Source organism: Heterocephalus glaber, unplaced genomic scaffold (genome assembly GCF_053883595.1).
Source record: "Heterocephalus glaber isolate CG9 unplaced genomic scaffold, H.glaber_assembly_v1.0 deba00001298, whole genome shotgun sequence".
In the NCBI taxonomy this organism is placed as follows: Eukaryota; Metazoa; Chordata; class Mammalia; order Rodentia; family Bathyergidae; genus Heterocephalus; species Heterocephalus glaber.
The window spans coordinates 102,518-127,795 of record NW_028258245.1 but is presented as its reverse complement, the minus strand read 5'-3'; positions in this window follow the sequence as shown (position 1 = coordinate 127,795).

The window sequence follows — 25,278 nt, the reverse complement described above, 5'->3', positions numbered from 1 at the left end:
TGTGTCAGAATTCAGCTTACAGTTCGGGATGGCACGTGGATCAAGTACCTGGTTATTGTAGTGTGAGTAAGAGTGTTCGTGTTAGGATTATTGTTAGGTAAGATATAGTGTAATTTTACATGTTCCTGGACTTTGCAGTGTGTCTAGGATGGGTCGTTGTAGGGTCAGCGATGTAGCTCGGGATAGGCTTAGGTTTGGGGTCCTGAACAGCGTTGCCATTGAAATGCCTGTGTCTTCCAGCGTGGCTTGCGTGTTAGTGTCAGCATAAGTTCATGCTGGGGGTTAGGGATAATGTAGAATTTCAATTTCCTGGGTATTGGGGTTTCATCCTGCTGCTTAGGTTGAGGGTCAAGATTAGGATTAGTTTCAGGGTTGAAATTCATGGACCTGACGTTTGGAGTGCGGGTATGATTTTTAGGGTTAGGGGTCTTCGTTTGGTAAGTGTGATGGATAGTGCTGAACTAGAGTTACCTGTAAATGACTCCTGGGCATTAGGCTTTGTGTCACAATTCACCTTACAGTTAGGGAAGGCACTTGGGTCAAGTACCTGGTTATTGTCGTGTAAGATTGTTAGAGTTGGGATTATTGCTAGGGAAACTATAGTGTGTTGTTGCGTGTTCCTGAACATTGCAGTGTGCCTCCGATGGGCAGTAGCAGGCTTAACGTTGTAGCTACGGTTAGGGTTAGGGTTGTGGTCATGAACAGCGTGGACAATGAAATGTCTGTGTCTTCCAGTGTGGGTAGGAAAGTTAGTATCAGCGTAATTTCAGGGTGAGGGTTAGGGATGATGTAGAATTTCAAGTGCCTGAATATTGGAATTTCATCCTGCTGCTTCAGGTGAAGGTTAGGATTAAGTTTAGCTTTAGGGTTCCAATACATGTACCTGCCGTTTGGAGTGTGAGTATGATTTTTAGGGTTATGGGTCTTCTTTCGGTAAGTGTCGTGGAGAGTGGTTCAATAGAGGTGCCTGAAAATGGCTTGTGGGCATTACGGCTTGTGTCACCATTCGGTTTAGGATAGGGATATCACGTGGATCGAATACCGGTTATTGGAGTGTGAGTAGGATTGTGAGATATAGGATTAGTGTTCGGTAAAGTATAGTGTTTTCTTGCCAGTGCCTGAACATTGCAGTGTGTCTATGATGGGTGGTGGTAGGGTTCGCGTTCTAGCTAGGGTTAGGGGTAGGGTTGGGGTGCTAGATAGCTTTGAAATTGAAATGCCTGTGTCTTCAAGTGTGGAGTAGACCGTTAGTACTATGTAAGTACACGGTGAGGGTTTGGGATAATGTCGAACTTCTAGTACCTTGGTATTGGAATTTGTTCCTGCTCCTTAGGGTTAGGTTCAAGCTTAGGTTGCGGTTTAGGGTTCCAATTTGTGCTCCTGACGTTTGGCGTGTGTTTAAGACGTGTAGGGTTAGGGTTCTTCTTTCGGTAAGTGTCACGGAGAGTGCTGAAGTAGAGGTACCCGAAAACGATTTATGGGCGTTCGGGTTTGTGTCACAATTCGGTTTCGGGTTGGTGGTGGCACGTGGATCAAGTACCGGTTATTGGAATGTGAGCAGGATTGTTAGAGTGAGGATCATGGTTAGGTAAAATATAGTGTTTTTGTACATGTCCCTGAACATTGCAGTGTGTCTATGATGGGTAGTGTTAGGGCTAGCATGCCAGCTAGGGCTAGGGGTAGGGTCCGGGTGATCGATAGCTTGCAATTGAAATGCCTGTGTCTTCAAGTGTGGGGTAGAAAGTTATTAATGTGTAAGTACATGGTGAGGATTTGGGAAAATGTAGAATTCAAGTACCTCGCTGCTGGAATTTGGTCCTGCTCCTTAGGGTTACGTTTAGGCCTAGGTTCCGCTTTCGGGTTCGAAGATACGTTCCTGACGTTTGGAGTGTGTCTGTGATGTTGAGGGAAAGGGTTCTTCTTTTGGTAAGTGTCATGGATAGTGCTGAACTAGAGGAACCTGAAAATGACTCCTGGGAGTTACGGTTTGTGTCAGAATTCGGTTTAGGGTTCGGGATGGCCCGTGGATCAAGTACCTCGTCATTGGAGTGTGAGTAGTATTGTTAGCGTTAGCCTCAGCGTTACGGAAAGGACAGTGTTTTTTGTTTTTTTTAACCATGTTCCTGGACATTGCAGTGTGGCTATGATGGGGAGTGTTGCGTTCAAGTTTTAGCTAGGGTTAGGGTTTGGGTTGGGGTGATAGGTAGCATTGAAATTGAAATGCCTGTGTCTTCAAGTGTGGGTTTGAAAGTGAGTATTAGCGTAAGTTCATGGTGAGGGTTAGGTGTAATGTAGAATTTCAAGTCCCTGGGTATTGGAATGCGGTCCTGCTGCGTAGATTTAGGGTTAGGATTACTTTTAGGTTTAGGGTTCCAATGCATGTACCTGAGGTTTGGAGTGTGGGTATGAGTTTTAGGTTTAGGGATCTTCTGTTGGGAAATGTCAGATAGTGCAGAAATCCAGGTACCTGAAAATCACTTCTGGACAATACGGTTTGTGTCAGAATTCAGCTTACAGTTCGGGATGGCACGTGGATCAAGTACCTGGTTATTGTAGTGTGAGTAAGAGTGTTCGTGTTAGGATTATTGTTAGGTAAGATATAGTGTAATTTTACATGTTCCTGGACTTTGCAGTGTGTCTAGGATGGGTCGTTGTAGGGTCAGCGATGTAGCTCGGGATAGGCTTAGGTTTGGGGTCCTGAACAGCGTTGCCATTGAAATGCCTGTGTCTTCCAGCGTGGCTTGCGTGTTAGTGTCAGCATAAGTTCATGCTGGGGGTTAGGGATAATGTAGAATTTCAATTTCCTGGGTATTGGGGTTTCATCCTGCTGCTTAGGTTGAGGGTCAAGATTAGGATTAGTTTCAGGGTTGAAATTCATGGACCTGACGTTTGGAGTGCGGGTATGATTTTTAGGGTTAGGGGTCTTCGTTTGGTAAGTGTGATGGATAGTGCTGAGCTAGAGTTACCTGTAAATGACTCCTGGGCATTAGGCTTTGTGTCACAATTCACCTTACAGTTAGGGAAGGCACTTGGGTCAAGTACCTGGTTATTGTCGTGTAAGATTGTTAGAGTTGGGATTATTGCTAGGGAAACTATAGTGTATTGTTGCATATTCCTGAACATTGCAGTGTGTCTCCGATGGGTAGTAGCAGGCTTAACGTTGTAGCTACGGTTAGGGTTAGGGTTGTGGTCATGAACAGCATGGACAATGAAATGTCTGTGTCTTCCAGTGTGGGTAGGAAAGTTAGTATCAGCGTAATTTCAGGGTGAGGGTTAGGGATGATGTAGAATTTCAAGTGCCTGAATATTGGAGTTTCATCCTGCTGCTTCAGGTGAAGGTTAGGATTAAGTTTAGCTTTAGGGTTCCAATACATGTACCTGCCGTTTGGAGTGTGAGTATGATTTTTAGGGTTATGGGTCTTCTTTCGGTAAGTGTCGTGGAGAGTGGTTCAATAGAGGTACCTGAAAATGGCTTGTGGGCATTACGGCTTGTGTCACCATTCGGTTTAGGATAGGGATATCACGTGGATCGAATACCGGCTATTGGAGTGTGAGGAGGATTGTGAGATATAGGATTAGTGTTCGGTAAAGTATAGCGTTTTCTTGCCAGTGCCTGAACATTGCAGTGTGTCTATGGTGGGTGGTGGTAGGGTTCCCGTTCTAGCTAGGGTTAGGGGTAGGGTTGGGGTGCTAGATAGCTTTGAAATCGAAATGCCTGTGTCTTCAAGTGTGGAGTAGACCGTTAGTACTATGTAAGTACACGGTGAGGGTTTGGGATAATGTCGAATTTCTAGTACCTTGGTATTGGAATTTGTTCCTGCTCCTTAGGGTTAGGTTCAAGCTTAGGTTGCGGTTTAGGGTTCCAATTCGTGCTCCTGACGTTTGGAGTGTGTTTAAGACGTGTAGGGTTAGGGTTCTTCTTTTGGTAAGTGTCACGGAGAGTGCTGAAGTAGAGGTACCCGAAAACGATTTACGGGCGTTCGGGTTTGTGTCACAATTCGGTTTCGGGTTGGTGGTGGCACGTGGATCGAGTACCGGTTATTGGAATGTGAGCAGGATTGTTAGAGTGAGGATCATGGTCAGGTAAAATATAGTGTTTTGGTACATGTCCCTGAACATTGCAGTGTGTCTATGATGGGTAGTGTTAGGGCTAGCATGCCAGCTAGGGCTAGGGGTAGGGTCCGGGTGATCGATAGCTTGCAATTGAAATGCCTGTGTCTTCAAGTGTGGGGTAGAAAGTTATTAATGTGTAAGTACATGGTGAGGATTTGGGAAAATGTAGAATTCAAGTACCTCGCTGCTGGAATTTGGTCCTGCTCCTTAGGGTTATGTTTAGGCCTAGGTTCCGCTTTCGGGTTCGAAGATACGTTCCTGACGTTTGGAGTGTGTCTGTGATGTTGAGGGAAAGGGTTCTTCTTTTGGTAAGTGTCATGGATAGTGCTGAACTAGAGGAACCTGAAAATGACTTCTGGGAGTTACGGTTTGTGTCAGAATTCGGTTTAGGGTTCGGGATGGCCCGTGGATCAAGTACCTCATCATTGGAGTGTGAGTAGTATTGTTAGCGTTAGCCTCAGCGTTAAGGAAAGGACAGTGTTTTTTGTTTTTTTTTTAACCATGTTCCTGGACATTGCAGTGTGGCTATGATGGGGAGTGTTGCGTTCAAGTTTTAGCTAGGGTTAGGGTTTGGGTTGGGGTGATAGGTAGCATTGAAATTGAAATGCCTGTGTCTTCAAGTGTGGGTTTGAAAGTGAGTATTAGCGTAAGTTCATGGTGAGGGTTAGGTGTAATGTAGAATTTCAAGTCCCTGGGTATTGGAATGCGGTCCTGCTGCGTAGATTTAGGGTTAGGATTACTTTTAGGTTTAGGGTTCCAATGCATGTACCTGAGGTTTGGAGTGTGGGTATGAGTTTTAGGTTTAGGGATCTTCTGTTGGGAAATGTCAGATAGTGCAGAAATCCAGGTACCTGAAAATCACTTCTGGACAATACGGTTTGTGTCAGAATTCAGCTTACAGTTCGGGAGGGCACGTGGATCAAGTACCTGGTTATTGTAGTGTGAGTAAGAGTGTTCGTGTTAGGATTATTGTTAGGTAAGATATAGTGTAATTTTACATGTTCCTGGACTTTGCAGTGTGTCTAGGATGGGTCGTTGTAGGGTCAGCGATGTAGCTCGGGATAGGCTTAGGTTTGGGGTCCTGAACAGCGTTGCCATTGAAATGCCTGTGTCTTCCAGCGTGGCTTGCGTGTAAGTGTCAGCATAAGTTCATGCTGGGGGTTAGGGACAATGTAGAATTTCAATTTCCTGGGTATTGGGGTTTCATCCTGCTGCTTAGGTTGAGGGTCAAGATTAGGATTAGTTTTAGGGTTGAAATTCATGGACCTGACGTTTGGAGTGCGGGTATGATTTTTAGGGTTAGGGGTCTTCGTTTGGTAAGTGTGATGGATAGTGCTGAACTAGAGTTACCTGTAAATGACTCCTGGGCCTTAGGCTTTGTGTCACAACTCACCTTACAGTTAGGGAAGGCACTTGGGTCAAGTACCTGGTTATTGTCGTGTAAGATTGTTAGAGTTGGGATTATTGCTAGGGAAACTATAGTGTATTGTTGCATATTCCTGAACATTGCAGTGTGTCTCCGATGGGTAGTAGCAGGCTTAACGTTGTAGCTACGGTTAGGGTTACGGTTGTGGTCATGAACAGCATGGACAATGAAATGTCTGTGTCTTCCAGTGTGGGTAGGAAAGTTAGTATCAGCGTAATTTCAGGGTGAGGGTTAGGGATGATGTAGAATTTCAAGTGCCTGAATATTGGAGTTTCATCCTGCTGCTTCAGGTGAAGGTTAGGATTAAGTTTAGCTTTAGGGTTCCAATACATGTACCTGCCGTTTGGAGTGTGAGTATGATTTTTAGGGTTATGGGTCTTCTTTCGGTAAGTGTCGTGGAGAGTGGTTCAATAGAGGTACCTGAAAATGGCTTGTGGGCATTACGGCTTGTGTCACCATTCGGTTTAGGATAGGGATATCACGTGGATCGAATACCGGCTATTGGAGTGTGAGGAGGATTGTGAGATATAGGATTAGTGTTCGGTAAAGTATAGCGTTTTCTTGCCAGTGCCTGAACATTGCAGTGTGTCTATGGTGGGTGGTGGTAGGGTTCCCGTTCTAGCTAGGGTTAGGGGTAGGGTTGGGGTGCTAGATAGCTTTGAAATTGAAATGCCTGTGTCTTCAAGTGTGGAGTAGACCGTTAGTACTATGTAAGTACACGGTGAGGGTTTGGGATAATGTCGAATTTCTAGTACCTTGGTATTGGAATTTGTTCCTGCTCCTTAGGGTTAGGTTCAAGCTTAGGTTGCGGTTTAGGGTTCCAATTCGTGCTCCTGACGTTTGGAGTGTGTTTAAGACGTGTAGGGTTAGGGTTCTTCTTTTGGTAAGTGTCACGGAGAGTGCTGAAGTAGAGGTACCCGAAAACGATTTACGGGCGTTCGGGTTTGTGTCACAATTCGGTTTCGGGTTGGTGGTGGCACGTGGATCGAGTACCGGTTATTGGAATGTGAGCAGGATTGTTAGAGTGAGGATCATGGTCAGGTAAAATATAGTGTTTTGGTACATGTCCCTGAACATTGCAGTGTGTCTATGATGGGTAGTGTTAGGGCTAGCGTGCCAGCTAGGGCTAGGGGTAGGGTCCGGGTGATCGATAGCTTGCAATTGAAATGCCTGTGTCTTCAAGTGTGGGGTAGAAAGTTATTAATGTGTAAGTACATGGTGAGGATTTGGGAAAATGTAGAATTCAAGTACCTCGCTGCTGGAATTTGGTCCTGCTCCTTAGGGTTATGTTTAGGCCTAGGTTCCGCTTTCGGGTTCGAAGATACGTTCCTGACGTTTGGAGTGTGTCTGTGACGTTGAGGGAAAGGGTTCTTCTTTTGGTAAGTGTCATGGATAGTGCTGAACTAGAGGAACCTGAAAATGACTTCTGGGAGTTACGGTTTGTGTCAGAATTCGGTTTAGGGTTCGGGATGGCCCGTGGATCAAGTACCTCGTCATTGGAGTGTGAGTAGTATTGTTAGCGTTAGCCTCAGCGTTACGGAAAGGACAGTGTTTTTTGTTTTTTTTAACCATGTTCCTGGACATTGCAGTGTGGCTATGATGGGGAGTGTTGCGTTCAAGTTTTAGCTAGGGTTAGGGTTTGGGTTGGGGTGATAGGTAGCATTGAAATTGAAATGCCTGTGTCTTCAAGTGTGGGTTTGAAAGTGAGTATTAGCGTAAGTTCATGGTGAGGGTTAGGTGTAATGTAGAATTTCAAGTCCCTGGGTATTGGAATGCGGTCCTGCTGCGTAGATTTAGGGTTAGGATTACTTTTAGGTTTAGGGTTCCAATGCATGTACCTGAGGTTTGGAGTGTGGGTATGAGTTTTAGGTTTAGGGATCTTCTGTTGGGAAATGTCAGATAATGCAGAAATCCAGGTACCTGAAAATCACTTCTGGACAATACGGTTTGTGTCAGAATTCAGCTCACAGTTCGGGATGGCACGTGGATCAAGTACCTGGTTATTGTAGTGTGAGTAAGAGTGTTCGTGTTAGGATTATTGTTAGGTAAGATGTAGTGTAATTTTACATGTTCCTGGACTTTGCAGTGTGTCTAGGATGGGTCGTTGTAGGGTCAGCGATGTAGCTCGGGATAGGCTTAGGTTTGGGGTCCTGAACAGCGTTGCCATTGAAATGCCTGTGTCTTCCAGCGTGGCTTGCGTGTTAGTGTCAGCATAAGTTCATGCTGGGGGTTAGGGACAATGTAGAATTTCAATTTCCTGGGTATTGGGGTTTCATCCTGCTGCTTAGGTTGAGGGTCAAGATTAGGATTAGTTTTAGGGTTGAAATTCATGGACCTGACGTTTGGAGTGCGGGTATGATTTTTAGGGTTAGGGGTCTTCGTTTGGTAAGTGTGATGGATAGTGCTGAACTAGAGTTACCTGTAAATGACTCCTGGGCCTTAGGCTTTGTGTCACAACTCACCTTACAGTTAGGGAAGGCACTTGGGTCAAGTACCTGGTTATTGTCGTGTAAGATTGTTAGAGTTGGGATTATTGCTAGGGAAACTATAGTGTATTGTTGCATATTCCTGAACATTGCAGTGTGTCTCCGATGGGTAGTAGCAGGCTTAACGTTGTAGCTACGGTTAGGGTTAGGGTTGTGGTCATGAACAGCATGGACAATGAAATGTCTGTGTCTTCCAGTGTGGGTAGGAAAGTTAGTATCAGCGTAATTTCAGGGTGAGGGTTAGGGATGATGTAGAATTTCAAGTGCCTGAATATTGGAGTTTCATCCTGCTGCTTCAGGTGAAGGTTAGGATTAAGTTTAGCTTTAGGGTTCCAATACATGTACCTGCCGTTTGGAGTGTGAGTATGATTTTTAGGGTTATGGGTCTTCTTTCGGTAAGTGTCGTGGAGAGTGGTTCAATAGAGGTACCTGAAAATGGCTTGTGGGCATTACGGCTTGTGTCACCATTCGGTTTAGGATAGGGATATCACGTGGATCGAATACCGGCTATTGGAGTGTGAGTAGGATTGTGAGATATAGGATTAGTGTTCGGTAAAGTATAGCGTTTTCTTGCCAGTGCCTGAACATTGCAGTGTGTCTATGGTGGGTGGTGGTAGGGTTCCCGTTCTAGCTAGGGTTAGGGGTAGGGTTGGGGTGCTAGATAGCTTTGAAATCGAAATGCCTGTGTCTTCAAGTGTGGAGTAGACCGTTAGTACTATGTAAGTACACGGTGAGGGTTTGGGATAATGTCGAATTTCTAGTACCTTGGTATTGGAATTTGTTCCTGCTCCTTAGGGTTAGGTTCAAGCTTAGGTTGCGGTTTAGGGTTCCAATTCGTGCTCCTGACGTTTGGAGTGTGTTTAAGACGTGTAGGGTTAGGGTTCTTCTTTTGGTAAGTGTCACGGAGAGTGCTGAAGTAGAGGTACCCGAAAATGATTTACGGGCGTTCGGGTTTGTGTCACAATTCGGTTTCGGGTTGGTGGTGGCACGTGGATCGAGTACCGGTTATTGGAATGTGAGCAGGATTGTTAGAGTGAGGATCATGGTCAGGTAAAATATAGTGTTTTGGTACATGTCCCTGAACATTGCAGTGTGTCTATGATGGGTAGTGTTAGGGCTAGCGTGCCAGCTAGGGCTAGGGGTAGGGTCCGGGTGATCGATAGCTTGAAATTGAAATGCCTGTGTCTTCAAGTGTGGGCTAGAAAGTTATTAATGTGTAAGTACATGGTGAGGATTTGGGAAAATGTAGAATTCAAGTACCTCGCTGCTGGAATTTGGTCCTGCTCCTTAGGGTTATGTTTAGGCCTAGGTTCCGCTTTCGGGTTCGAAGATACGTTCCTGACGTTTGGAGTGTGTCTGTGACGTTGAGGGAAAGGGTTCTTCTTTTGGTAAGTGTCATGGATAGTGCTGAACTAGAGGAACCTGAAAATGACTTCTGGGAGTTACGGTTTGTGTCAGAATTCGGTTTAGGGTTCGGGATGGCCCGTGGATCAAGTACCTCGTCATTGGAGTGTGAGTAGTATTGTTAGCGTTAGCCTCAGCGTTAAGGAAAGGACAGTGTTTTTTGTTTTTTTTTTAACCATGTTCCTGGACATTGCAGTGTGGCTATGATGGGGAGTGTTGCGTTCAAGTTTTAGCTAGGGTTAGGGTTTGGGTTGGGGTGATAGGTAGCATTGAAATTGAAATGCCTGTGTCTTCAAGTGTGGGTTTGAAAGTGAGTATTAGCGTAAGTTCATGGTGAGGGTTAGGTGTAATGTAGAATTTCAAGTCCCTGGGTATTGGAATGCGGTCCTGCTGCGTAGATTTAGGGTTAGGATTACTTTTAGGTTTAGGGTTCCAATGCATGTACCTGAGGTTTGGAGTGTGGGTATGAGTTTTAGGTTTAGGGATCTTCTGTTGGGAAATGTCAGATAGTGCAGAAATCCAGGTACCTGAAAATCACTTCTGGACAATACGGTTTGTGTCAGAATTCAGCTGACAGTTCGGGATGGCACGTGGATCAAGTACCTGGTTATTGTAGTGTGAGTAAGAGTGTTCGTGTTAGGATTATTGTTAGGTAAGATGTAGTGTAATTTTACATGTTCCTGGACTTTGCAGTGTGTCTAGGATGGGTCGTTGTACGGTCAGCGATGTAGCTCGGGATAGGCTTAGGTTTGGGGTCCTGAACAGCGTTGCCATTGAAATGCCTGTGTCTTCCAGCGTGGCTTGCGTGTAAGTGTCAGCATAAGTTCATGCTGGGGGTTAGGGACAATGTAGAATTTCAATTTCCTGGGTATTGGGGTTTCATCCTGCTGCTTAGGTTGAGGGTCAAGATTAGGATTAGTTTTAGGGTTGAAATTCATGGACCTGACGTTTGGAGTGCGGGTATGATTTTTAGGGTTAGGGGTCTTCGTTTGGTAAGTGTGATGGATAGTGCTGAACTAGAGTTACCTGTAAATGACTCCTGGGCCTTAGGCTTTGTGTCACAACTCACCTTACAGTTAGGGAAGGCACTTGGGTCAAGTACCTGGTTATTGTCGTGTAAGATTGTTAGAGTTGGGATTATTGCTAGGGAAACTATAGTGTATTGTTGCATATTCCTGAACATTGCAGTGTGTCTCCGATGGGTAGTAGCAGGCTTAACGTTGTAGCTACGGTTAGGGTTAGGGTTGTGGTCATGAACAGCATGGACAATGAAATGTCTGTGTCTTCCAGTGTGGGTAGAAAAGTTAGTATCAGCGTAATTTCAGGGTGAGGGTTAGGGATGATGTAGAATTTCAAGTGCCTGAATATTGGAGTTTCATCCTGCTGCTTCAGGTGAAGGTTAGGATTAAGTTTAGCTTTAGGGTTCCAATACATGTACCTGCCGTTTGGAGTGTGAGTATGATTTTTAGGGTTATGGGTCTTCTTTCGGTAAGTGTCGTGGAGAGTGGTTCAATAGAGGTACCTGAAAATGGCTTGTGGGCATTACGGCTTGTGTCACCATTCGGTTTAGGATAGGGATATCACGTGGATCGAATACCGGCTATTGGAGTGTGAGGAGGATTGTGAGATATAGGATTAGTGTTCGGTAAAGTATAGCGTTTTCTTGCCAGTGCCTGAACATTGCAGTGTGTCTATGGTATGTGGTGGTAGGGTTCCCGTTCTAGCTAGGGTTAGGGGTAGGGTTGGGGTGCTAGATAGCTTTGAAATTGAAATGCCTGTGTCTTCAAGTGTGGAGTCGACCGTTAGTACTATGTAAGTACACGGTGAGGGTTTGGGATAATGTCGAATTTCTAGTACCTTGGTATTGGAATTTGTTCCTGCTCCTTAGGGTTAGGTTCAAGCTTAGGTTGCGGTTTAGGGTTCCAATTCGTGCTGCTGACGTTTGGAGTGTGTTTAAGACGTGTAGGGTTAGGGTTCTTCTTTTGGTAAGTGTCACGGAGAGTGCTGAAGTAGAGGTACCCGAAAACGATTTACGGGCGTTCGGGTTTGTGTCACAATTCGGTTTCGGGTTGGTGGTGGCACGTGGATCGAGTACCGGTTATTGGAATGTGAGCAGGATTGTTAGAGTGAGGATCATGGTCAGGTAAAATATAGTGTTTTGGTACATGTCCCTGAACACTGCAGTGTGTCTATGATGGGTAGTGTTAGGGCTAGCATGCCAGCTAGGGCTAGGGGTAGGGTCCGGGTGATCGATAGCTTGAAATTGAAATGCCTGTGTCTTCAAGTGTGGGGTAGAAAGTTATTAATGTGTAAGTACATGGTGAGGATTTGGGAAAATGTAGAATTCAAGTACCTCGCTGCTGGAATTTGGTCCTGCTCCTTAGGGTTATGTTTAGGCCTAGGTTCCGCTTTCGGGTTCGAAGATACGTTCCTGACGTTTGGAGTGTGTCTGTGACGTTGAGGGAAAGGGTTCTTCTTTTGGTAAGTGTCATGGATAGTGCTGAACTAGAGGAACCTGAAAATGACTTCTGGGAGTTACGGTTTGTGTCAGAATTCGGTTTAGGGTTCGGGATGGCCCGTGGATCAAGTACCTCGTCATTGGAGTGTGAGTAGTATTGTTAGCGTTAGCCTCAGCGTTAAGGAAAGGACAGTGTTTTTTGTTTTTTTTTTAACCATGTTCCTGGACATTGCAGTGTGGCTATGATGGGTAGTGTTGCGTTCAAGTTTTAGCTAGGGTTAGGGTTTGGGTTGGGGTGATAGGTAGCATTGAAATTGAAATGCCTGTGTCTTCAAGTGTGGGTTTGAAAGTGAGTATTAGCGTAAGTTCATGGTGAGGGTTAGGTGTAATGTAGAATTTCAAGTCCCTGGGTATTGGAATGCGGTCCTGCTGCGTAGATTTAGGGTTAGGATTACTTTTAGGTTTAGGGTTCCAATGCATGTACCTGAGGTTTGGAGTGTGGGTATGAGTTTTAGGTTTAGGGATCTTCTGTTGGGAAATGTGAGATAGTGCAGAAATCCAGGTACCTGAAAATCACTTCTGGACAATACGGTTTGTGTCAGAATTCAGCTGACAGTTCGGGATGGCACGTGGATCAAGTACCTGGTTATTGTAGTGTGAGTAAGAGTGTTCGTGTTAGGATTATTGTTAGGTAAGATATAGTGTAATTTTACATGTTCCTGGACTTTGCAGTGTGTCTAGGATGGGTCGTTGTACGGTCAGCGATGTAGCTCGGGATAGGCTTAGGTTTGGGGTCCTGAACAGCGTTGCCATTGAAATGCCTGTGTCTTCCAGCGTGGCTTGCGTGTAAGTGTCAGCATAAGTTCATGCTGGGGGTTAGGGACAATGTAGAATTTCAATTTCCTGGGTATTGGGGTTTCATCCTGCTGCTTAGGTTGAGGGTCAAGATTAGGATTAGTTTTAGGGTTGAAATTCATGGACCTGACGTTTGGAGTGCGGGTATGATTTTTAGGGTTAGGGGTCTTCGTTTGGTAAGTGTGATGGATAGTGCTGAACTAGAGTTACCTGTAAATGACTCCTGGGCCTTAGGCTTTGTGTCACAACTCACCTTACAGTTAGGGAAGGCACTTGGGTCAAGTACCTGGTTATTGTCGTGTAAGATTGTTAGAGTTGGGATTATTGCTAGGGAAACTATAGTGTATTGTTGCATATTCCTGAACATTGCAGTGTGTCTCCGATGGGTAGTAGCAGGCTTAACGTTGTAGCTACGGTTAGGGTTAGGGTTGTGGTCATGAACAGCATGGACAATGAAATGTCTGTGTCTTCCAGTGTGGGTAGGAAAGTTAGTATCAGCGTAATTTCAGGGTGAGGGTTAGGGATGATGTAGAATTTCAAGTGCCTGAATATTAGAGTTTCATCCTGCTGCTTCAGGTGAAGGTTAGGATTAAGTTTAGCTTTAGGGTTCCAATACATGTACCTGCCGTTTGGAGTGTGAGTATGATTTTTAGGGTTATGGGTCTTCTTTCGGTAAGTGTCGTGGAGAGTGGTTCAATAGAGGTACCTGAAAATGGCTTGTGGGCATTACGGCTTGTGTCACCATTCGGTTTAGGATAGGGATATCACGTGGATCGAATACCGGCTATTGGAGTGTGAGGAGGATTGTGAGATATAGGATTAGTGTTCGGTAAAGTATAGCGTTTTCTTGCCAGTGCCTGAACATTGCAGTGTGTCTATGGTGGGTGGTGGTAGGGTTCCCGTTCTAGCTAGGGTTAGGGGTAGGGTTGGGGTGCTAGATAGCTTTGAAATTGAAATGCCTGTGTCTTCAAGTGTGGAGTCGACCGTTAGTACTATGTAAGTACACGGTGAGGGTTTGGGATAATGTCGAATTTCTAGTACCTTGGTATTGGAATTTGTTCCTGCTCCTTAGGGTTAGGTTCAAGCTTAGGTTGCGGTTTAGGGTTCCAATTCGTGCTCCTGACGTTTGGAGTGTGTTTAAGACGTGTAGGGTTAGGGTTCTTCTTTTGGTAAGTGTCACGGAGAGTGCTGAAGTAGAGGTACCCGAAAACGATTTACGGGCATTCGGGTTTGTGTCACAATTCGGTTTCGGGTTGGTGGTGGCACGTGGATCGAGTACCGGTTATTGGAATGTGAGCAGGATTGTTAGAGTGAGGATCATGGTCAGGTAAAATATAGTGTTTTGGTACATGTCCCTGAACATTGCAGTGTGTCTATGATGGGTAGTGTTAGGGCTAGCGTGCCAGCTAGGGCTAGGGGTAGGGTCCGGGTGATGGATAGCTTGAAATTGAAATGCCTGTGTCTTCAAGTGTGGGGTAGAAAGTTATTAATGTGTAAGTACATGGTGAGGATTTGGGAAAATGTAGAATTCAAGTACCTCGCTGCTGGAATTTGGTCCTGCTCCTTAGGGTTATGTTTAGGCCTAGGTTCCGCTTTCGGGTTCGAAGATACGTTCCTGACGTTTGGAGTGTGTCTGTGATGTTGAGGGAAAGGGTTCTTCTTTTGGTAAGTGTCATGGATAGTGCTGAACTAGAGGAACCTGAAAATGACTTCTGGGAGTTACGGTTTGGGTCAGAATTTGGTTTAGGGTTCGGGATGGCCCGTGGATCAAGTACCTCGTCATTGGAGTGTGAGTAGTATTGTTAGCGTTAGCCTCAGCGTTAAGGAAAGGACAGTGTTTTTTTTTTTTTTTTTTTTAACCATGTTCCTGGACATTGCAGTGTGGCTATGATGGGTAGTGTTGCGTTCAAGTTTTAGCTAGGGTTAGGGTTTGGGTTGGGGTGATAGGTAGCATTGAAATTGAAATGCCTGTGTCTTCAAGTGTGGGTTTGAAAGTGAGTATTAGCGTAAGTTCATGGTGAGGGTTAGGTGTAATGTAGAATTTCAAGTCCCTGGGTATTGGAATGCGGTCCTGCTGCGTAGATTTAGGGTTAGGATTACTTTTAGGTTTAGGGTTCCAGTGCATGTACCTGAGGTTTGGAGTGTGGGTATGAGTTTTAGGTTTAGGGATCTTCTGTTGGGAAATGTCAGATAGTGCAGAAATCCAGGTACCTGAAAATCACTTCTGGACAATACGGTTTGTGTCAGAATTCAGCTCACAGTTCGGGATGGCACGTGGATCAAGTACCCGGTTATTGTAGTGTGAGTAAGAGTGTCCGTGTTAGGATTATTGTTAGGTAAGATATAGTGTAATTTTACATGTTCCTGGACTTTGCAGTGTGTCTAGGATGGGTCGTTGTACGGTCAGCGATGTAGCTCGGGATAGGCTTAGGTTTGGGGTCCTGAACAGCATTGCCATTGAAATGCCTGTGTCTTCCATCGTGGCTTGCGTGTTAGTGTCAGCATAAGTTCATGCTGGGGGTTAGGGATAATGTAGAATTTCAATGTCCTGGGTATTGGGGTTTCATCCTGCTGCTTTGGTTGAGGGTCAAGATTAGGATTAGTTTTAGGGTTGAAATTCATGGACCTGACGTTTGGAGTGCGGGTATGATTTTTAGGGTTAGGGGTCTTCGTTTGGTAAGTGTGATGGATAGTGGTGAACTAGAGTTACCTGTAAATGGCTCCTGGGCATTAGGCTTTGTGTCACAACTCACCTTACAGTTAGGGAAGGCATTTGAATCAAGTACCTGGTTATTGTCACGTAAGACTGTACTCAAGGTCCCGCCTTGGTATCTCTCCCTGGGGTTGTGTGGTTGATGGTTGGTTGGTTTGCATTTGGTACCAGCGATGGAACTCCGGGCCTTGAGCTTGCAAGGCAAGCGACGGAGCCACTGAGCTAAATCCCCGGCCCTGGAGAATCCAGGGTTTTTTCATCACCTTGAGCTTTGGGTGTCTTGGTGCAGGCTAGAGATGTCGTTGGACATGGTATAGAGTGAGAGGAGAGGCTTAGGCTGGGATATAAATTCCTGGCTTTCCTGCAGTTTACGTAGGGTCCCACAGGTATGTATGTATGTAGGTATGTATGTAAGAATAGTACTGCCATAGGAATCATAAGCTCCTTGAAGCGGGCAGGGGGGAGCTTAGTCAAGTTGTCAAAGTCAGAATCACTTGAGGTGCCTTGGAAACACTGTAGATTGGTGGGACCCACCTTTGGAGTTTGTTGTTGTTGTTTGTTTGTTTGTTTTGGTACTGGCAGTGGAACTCAGGACCTTCTGCTTGTGAGGTAAGCAGCAGAACCACTGAGGTAGATCCCTGGCCCCCTTCAGAGCTTTGAATACGGTAAATCCAAGTAGACCTAGAGGTGTAGCTCAGTGGTACAGTTCTGACCTAGCAAATGTGAGGTCCTGGGTTCCTTTCCCAGTGCCACCAAAAGAAAGAAACAACAAAACAAAACAAAATAGCCTTGGTAGGTAGGAGAATGTGCAGTTTTATCAAGTTCCTACATGATGCTGAAGCTACTGGTCCCAGTGCCTCACTTTGAAATAATTGTTTTTCAGTGTTTGGAATTTAACCCAGGGCCTCTGCACCGAGCTCCATCCCCAGCCTATATGTATATGGAGAGAGAGAGAGAGAGAGAGAGAGAGACCTTGTGTCCAAATGTATATATACATGTACATATATATATATATATATATACATAGTATATATACATGCATATATATGCAGATGTATCGCGAGACAGGGTGTTATGCAGTCCCTGAGTTGCCCCAGCTGAGCTGAAGTTGAGATCCTCCTGCCTCAGCTTCCCCAAGCACTGAGATTACAGGAGTGACCCACCGTTTCCACACTTGAAGAATGCTGGTGTGCAATGCCGGGGGGGGGGTGTCCAGGTCTTTCGTGGAAACACTCCTCCACCATCCAGGAGTGGAAGACGAGTCCTTGAGGGGACAGAGGAAGCAGCGAGAAAGGCCGGAGCACCTGCTGCTGGCCTATGGAGGTGGCGCCCAGCAAAGATGCAGACTCCTGGACCACAACTCCCAGGGCTCCTCACATGGAGTCGCGTGCGCCCCGACCGCGTTAGGCGGGGAGCCGTCCGTCGGTGGGGGCACGGGACCTTTTGCCCAGTGTCTCCGAGCTGAGAGCCGCGGTGGCTGCGGGCAGCTGCGACGTGGGAGGAAACGGAGGGGGAGCTGAGCCTGGCGGGTGAGTAGGAGCCGCACGGGGCGCCAGCTTCTCTGCGCCTCAGCGGTGTCGTCTCCTAGGTCGGGCGTGCGAGCGCGGGAGTCCCGGTGCGGGGAGGCGGGACGCCCCTCTGGGAAGACACGCTGCGGTCGCCCCCGCTGTTGCCCAGCTGCTCCTTAGCGGCCCGGGTCCTGTTCCCGGTGGGCGGGAGAGATATCCTGCCCCGCCTGGCCTGGCCTGCGAGCCGAGCGGTCCTGTGCTGCAGGTGGCCTCGGCAGGCGGCAGGCCCCTCCTCTCGGGCCCCCGCGGGCGGGGGTGGCGCAGGAGCCCCCGAGACCCGGGGCCAGGCGCCTGACGGGGGCTGGGGCAGGGGCCGGGGCCGGGGGCGGGGTGGGGGCTCACTCGGGCTTCCGACGCCGCCGCGGTGGGCAGGCGTGTGGGCACACCGCCCGGGCTCCTGGGCCCGGGGAGCCTTCCGCACCCTCTTTGGTGCCGCCCGCGGGGCTCTGTGCGGTGTCAGGGACCGACAAGCCCTTGGCCATCGTCGTCGCGTCCTCAGAGCTCGGTGACCCGGGAGGGCGCGGTGCCACAGCACGGTCGGTCCAGCCGTGAGCCCCTTCAGGGTGTTTGCGGGTGTCCCGCTGCTGCGGAGCCTGTTGTGAGTGCAACAGCCACAACCCCCTTTCCCAAATGCCTTGGCAACAAAATTAGTTGTCCATGCGTATTCCCTTGGTAAAAAGCAAGTTTGGCTCTGAGTATCTTATTTTGGTTTTGTGGGGGCTCCATTTGACAGCACGCAAATTGAGAGGACAGGCAGTATGCGTGTTGCAGTGAAACAGTTCTTGGGAAAGTGCTCTTCCTTGGCCTCTAGCGGCCGAATTATCTTGGACTGGCTGACGTGCTCATCCCATTAGTAGCTGCAGTGGTTGAGGCCAGAGAGAAAGCGTTTTTGAGTCCAGTCACAGTGCAGCCCTTCCGAATGATTTTCGGCTTTCAAAGAAGATTTGGTTATCCACTTTCAACTCACCCGCCAGGCTCAGCTCCCCTTCCGTTTCCTCCCAAGTTGCAGCTGCCCGCAGCCACCGCCGCTCTCAGCTCTGAGAAGCTGGGCAAAAGTCCCGTGCCCCTAGGGACAGACGGTTCCCCACCTAACTTGGTCGTGGAGCATGCAGAAGCTGGGCGGCTGTGCACCTGTGTCCACGGGAGGAGCCCTGGGAGTTGTGGTCCAGGAGTCTGCATCTTTGCTGGGCGCCACCTCCATAGGCCAGCAGCAGGTGCTCCGGCCTTTCTCGCTGCTTCCTCTGTCCCCTCAAGGGCTCGTCTTCCACTCCTGGATGATGGAGGAGTGTTTCCACGAAAGACCTGGACCCCCCCCCCTTGGCATTGCACACCAGCATTCTTCAAGTGTGGAAACGGTGGGTCACTCCTGTAATCTCAGTGCTTGGGGAAGCTGAGGCAGGAGGATCTCAACTTCAGCTCAGCTGGGGCAACTCAGGGACAGCGTAACACCCGGTCTCGCGATACATCTGCATATATATGCATGTATATATACTATGTATACATATATGTACATGTATATATACATTTGGTCACAAGGTCTCTCTCTCTCTCTCTCTCTCTCTCTCTCTCTCTCTCTCTCTCCCTCTCCATATACATATAGGCTGGGGATGGAGCTCGGTGCAGAGGCCCTGGGTTAAATTCCAAATACTGAAAAAGAATTATTTCAAAGTGAGGTACTGGGACCAGTAGCTTCAGCATTATGTAGGAACTTGATAAAACTGTACATTCTCCTACCTACCAAGGCTATTTTGTTTTTGTTTTGTTGTTTCTTTCTTTTGGTGGCACTGGGAAAGGAACCCAGGACCTCACATTTGCTAGGTCAGAACTGTACCACTGAGCTACACCTCTAGGTCTACTTGGTTTTACCGTATTCAAACCTCTGAAGGGGGCCAGGGATCTACCTCAGTGGTTCTGCTGCTTACCTCACAAGCAGAAGGTCCTGAGTTCCACTGCCAGTACCAAAACAAACAACAAAAAAAACCTCTGAGGTGGGTCCCACCAATCTACAATGTTTGACTGGCACCTCAAGTGATTTTGACTTTGAGAACTTGACTAAGCTCCCCCCTGCCCGCTCCGAGGAGCTTATGATTCCTATGGCAGTAGTGTTCTTACATGCATACATACCTGTGTGCCCCTAGGTAAACTGCAGGAATGTCAGCAACTTATATCCCAACCTAAGCCTCTCCTCTCACTCTATACCATGTCCAACAACATCTCTAGCCTGCATCCAAGACACCCAAACCTCAAGGTCATGAAAAATCCCCGGATTCTCCAGGGCCAGGGATTTAGCTCAGTGGCTCCGTCACTTGGCTTGCAAGCTCAAGGAACCAAGTTCGATCACCGGTACCAAATACAAACAAACCAACCAACCAAACACACAACCCCAGGGAGAGATACCAAGGCAGGACCTTGAGTACAATCTTACACGACAATAACCATGTACTTGATCAAAGTGCCTTCCCTAACTGTAAGGTGAATTGTGACACAAACCCTAATGCCCAGAATTCATTTACAGTTAACTCTAGTTCACCACTATCCATCACACTTACCAAATGAAGACCCCTAACCCTAAAAATTATACCCGCACTCCAAACGTCGGGTCCATGAATTTCAACCCTAAATCTAATCCTATTCTTGACCCTCAACCTAAGCAGCAGGATGAAACCCCAATACCCAGGAAATTGAAATTCTACATTATCCCTAACCCCCAGCATGAACTTATGCTGACACTAACACGCAGGCCACACTGGAAGACACAGGCATTTCAATGGCAACGCTGTTCAGGACCCCAAACCTAAGCCTATCCCGAGCTACATCGCTGACCGTACAACTACTCATCCTAGACACACTGCAAAGTCCAGGAACATGTAAAATTACACTATATCTTACCTAACAATAATCCTAACACGAACACTCTTACTCACACTACAATAACCAGGTACTTGATCCACGTGCCATCCCGAACTGTAAGCTGAATTCTGACACAAACCGTATTGTCCAGAAGTGATTTTCAGGTACCTGGATTTCTGCACTATCTGACATTTCCCAACAGAAGATCCCTAAACCTAAAACTCATACCCACATTCCAAACCTCAGGTACATGCATTGGAACCCTAAACCTAAAAGTAATCCTAACCCTAAATCTACGCAGCAGGACCACATTCCAATACCCAGGGACTTGAAATTCTATATTACACCTAACCCTCACCATGAACTTACGCTAATACTCACTTTCAAACCCACACTTGAAGACACAGGCATTTCAATTTCAATGCTACCTATCACCCCAACCCAAACCCTAACCCTAGCTAAAACTTGAACGCAACACTACCCATCATAGCCACACTGCAATGTCCAGGAACATGGTTAAAAAAAAACAAAACACTGTCCTTTCCTTAACGCTGAGGCTAATGCTAACAATACAACTCACACTCCAATGACCAGGTACTTGATCCACGGGCCATCCCGAACCCTAAACCAAATTCTGACCCAAACCGTAACTCCCAGAAGTCATTTTCAGGTTCCTCTAGTTCAGCACTATCCATGACACTTACCAAAAGAAGAACCCTTTCCCTCAACATCACAGACACACTCCAAACGTCAGGAACGTATCTTCGAACCCGAAAGCGGAACCTAGGCCTAAACATAACCCTAAGGAGCAGGACCAAATTCCAGCAGCGAGGTACTTGAATTCTACATTTTCCCAAATCCTCACCATGTACTTACACATTAATAACTTTCTACCCCACACTTGAAGACACAGGCATTTCAATTTCAAGCTATCGATCACCCGGACCCTACCCCTAGCCCTAGCTGGCACGCTAGCCCTAACACTACCCATCATAGACACACTGCAATGTTCAGGGACATGTACCAAAACACTATATTTTACCTAACCATGATCCTCACTCTAACAATCCTGCTCACATTCCAATAACCGGTACTCGATCCACGTGCCACCACCAACCCGAAACCGAATTGTGACACAAACCCGAATGCCCATAAATCATTTTCGGGTACCTCTACTTCAGCACTCTCCGTGACACTTACCAAAAGAAGAACCCTAACCCTACACGTCTTAAACACACTCCAAACGTCAGGAGCACGAATTGGAACCCTAAACCGCAACCTAAGCTTGAACCTAACCCTAAGGAGCAGGAACAAATTCCAATACCAAGGTACTAGAAATTCGACATTATCCCAAACCCTCACCGTGTACTTACATAGTACTAACTGTCTACTCCACACTTGAAGACACAGGCATTTCAATTTCAAAGCTATCTAGCACCCCAACCCTACCCCTAACCCTAGCTAGAACGTGAACCCTACCACCACCCATCATAGACACACTGCAATGTTCAGGCACTGGCAAGAAAACACTATACTTTACCGAACACTAATCCTATATCTCACAATCCTACTCACACTCCAATAACCGGTATTCGATCCACGTGATATCCCTATCCTAAACCGAATGGTGACACAAGCCGTAATGCCCACAAGCCATTTTCAGGTACCTCTATTGAACCACTCTCCACGACACTTACCGAAAGAAGACCCATAACCCTAAAAATCATACTCACACTCCAAACGGCAGGTACATGTATTGGAACCCTAAAGCTAAACTTAATCCTAACCTTCACCTGAAGCAGCAGGATGAAATTCCAATATTCAGGCACTTGAAATTCTACATCATCCCTAACCCTCACCCTGAAATTACGCTGATACTAACTTTCCTACCCACACTGGAAGACACAGACATTTCATTGTCCATGCTGTTCATGACCACAACCCTAACCCTAACCGTAGCTACAACGTTAAGCCTGCTACTACCCATCGGAGACACACTGCAATGTTCAGGAATATGCAACAATACACTATAGTTTCCCTAGCAATAATCCCAACTCTAACAATCTTACACGACAATAACCAGGTACTTGACCCAAGTGCCTTCCCTAACTGTAAGGTGAATTGTGACACAAAGCCTAAGGCCCAGGAGTCATTTACAGGTAACTCTAGTTCAGCACTATCCATCACACTTACCAAACGAAGACCCCTAACCCTAAAAATCATACCCGCACTCCAAACGTCAGGTCCATGAATTTCAACCCTAAAACTAATCCTAATCTTGACCCTCAACCTAAGCAGCAGGATGAAACCCCAATACCCAGGAAATCGAAATTCTACATTATCCCTAACCCCCAGCATGAACTTATGCTGACACTAACACACAAGCCACGCTGGAAGACACAGGCATTTCAATGGCAACGCTGTTCAGGACCCCAAACCTAAGCCTATCCCGAGCTACATCGCTGACCGTACAACTACTCATCCTAGACACACTGCAAAGTCCAGGAACATGTAAAATTACACTATATCTTACCTAACAATAATCCTAACACGGACACTCTTACTCACACTACAATAACCAGGTACTTGATCCACGTGCCATCCCAAACTGTCAGCTGAATTCTGACACAAACCGTATTGTCCAGAAGTGATTTTCAGGTACCTGGATTTCTGCACTATCTGACATTTCCCAACAGAAGATCCCTAAACCTAAAACTCATACCCACACTCCAAACCTCAGGTACATGCATTGGAACCCTAAACCTGAAAGTAATCCTAACCCTAAATCTACGCAGCAGGACCGCATTCCAATACCCAGGGACTTGAAATTCTACATTACACCTAACCCTCACCATGAACTTATGCTAGTACTCACTTTGAAACCCACACTTGAAGACACAGGCATTTCAATTTCAATGCTACCTATCACCCCAACCCAAACCCTAACCCTAGCTAAAACTTGAACGCAACACTCCCCATCATAGCCACACTGCAATGTCCAGAATCATGTTAAAAAAAAACAAAACATTGTCCTTTCCTTAACGCTGAGGCTAACGCTAACATTACTCCTCACACTCCAATGACCAGGTACTTGATCCACCGGCCATCCCGAACCCTCAACCGAATTCTGACACAAAACGTAATGCCCAGAAGTCATTTTCAGGTTCCTCTATTTCAGCACTATCCATGACACTTACCAAAAGAAGAACCCTTTCCCTCAACATCACAGGCACACTCCAAACTTCAGGAACGTATCTTCGAACCCGAAAGCGGAACCTAGGCCTAAACATAACCCTAAGGAGCAGGACCAAATTCCAGCAGCGAGGTACTTGAATTCTACATTTTCCCAAATCCTCACCATGTACTTACACATTAATAACTTTCTACCCCACACTTGAAGACACAGGCATTTCAATTTCCAAGCTAAGTATCACCCCAGCCCAAACCCTAACCCTAGGTAGAACTTGAACCCAACACTTCCCGTCATAGCCACACCGCAGTTTTCAGGAATATGTAACAAAACACCATACTGTACCTAATACTAATCCTAACTCTGTCAATCCTACTCACACTTCAATAACAAGGTACTTGATTCACATGACATCCCGAACCCTACACCGAATTGTGACACAAACCATAATGCCCAGAAGTCATTTTCAGGTACCTCTATTTCAGCACTCTCCGTGACACTTACCAAAAGATGAACCCTAACCCTGAAAATCATACCCACACTCCAAACGTCAGGTACATGAATTGGAATTCAAATTGGATGCTGATTCTCACCTGAGATTTGCAAGAAGTCTGCCCTTAGTCTTGTAGGGTTCAAAGTGGTTAGCTCTTTTGAAGGAAACTGGGTGAAACCATGTGGAAGAGGGTATCAGAGTAGAACTGATGAGCTTGGTGCACAAGAAAACCCTTAGTGACACAGGAAACCCACCTGGATACTGGGATGATTGACCGTGAAACAATCCTGTCCCCAAAATCCAACCTTTCCTAAAGGACAACTAAAAACTCATGCTCACAGTTCCTAGGCCAGGGCCCCAACAGGCACAAATTCTGGGTACAGTCACACATTCAGTGCTCAACAGGTGAGCATCCATTTGAGATGTGAGGACACCTTCCTTTCCGAACTGAGTACCTGCATTTCTAGGAAGGGGCAGGCAAGGTGCCAAGGGACACCTCTGTCATTTACACAAGGAAATGGACCTCAGGACACCTTGTCAGTGGCCTGGGCCTAAGCCCACACCTACCTGGATGTCTGTAGGTATCCACCAGGGTAATAGTACAGCTCCCAGTGACACTGGGAGCCCAAAGAAAATCAGTTCTGGGAATAATGATTTCATCTACATCTCCTTGCACCCGCACGTCTGAACTGTTGAGATCACTGTGTGGTTTTGTGCCACCCAGCTGCTTGACGACCAGGGCCCTTTTGGAACTCCATGAACAAAGGCTCGTCAGAGAATTCTTCCCTTAAAGGGAAACCTGCAGATGTTCTAAGGGTCAATGTCTATAGGCCTGGATATTTGGATATTAGCAAGAATCCCTGCCTCATCCTGTATTACTGTGAGCATGAAAAATTCATTATAGGCCAGCCAATCTACATGAAATGGGAGGCTTACTGCAGCCACCGGGAAGAGTCCATTATTTGACCTTCATTGGCACACAGGTCAAACAGTATTTGGAAAGGCAGAAGGGTGCCCGAGTGTCCTCCTTCAATATTCATCTGAAAAAAGGTGTCTCAAGGATGAAGGTGGCAACACCTCTCAAGACTTGATTTCCCTAGCATGATACCTACTGAGAAATCATGGCAGCACCAGGTTAGGCAGAGGCTCCTTTGTGAGCTCTCAAAGGAACATCAATCAGATCTTGTGAACAAAGCTATGTCCATGACAGGGCTTACCTCATAATCTGAACAATACAGCTTACCTATCAATCTTGTGTCAACAACCAATTCTTCATATCTGTATAAAGATAAAGAGAAGGCCAATCACACCATGCTGAGAGCACGGAATTCTGCATACACTTTGTCCCGCAAGAACACTAGGCCTTTCCATTTGCCAGCACCACTGGCACAAAAGGCTCTCACTTTCCTCAGACAGGAGAACCAATCTGAGTGGAGCACTCTCACTCTGAGGCACTTATCTTCATCAAGTGGTCAACTGCAGAAAATCATGCGCATCTTCTTTGGCAGGCTGGTCCACAAAAATACCATTTGAGCAAGGACACAAAGACCCTCGATCTTCATTTCCCTGCACCTTACAACAAGCACAAACTCCTATTTACTTACTTGGCTAAGTCTGCCCTTCATTGTTTCCCTGAGCACCTGCACCCAAGCCTGGCCACCAACAGAGGGCCTAGGATCTCTTACCAAGGTCCATAGAGAGAACTTGCCTGGAGCTATGAGG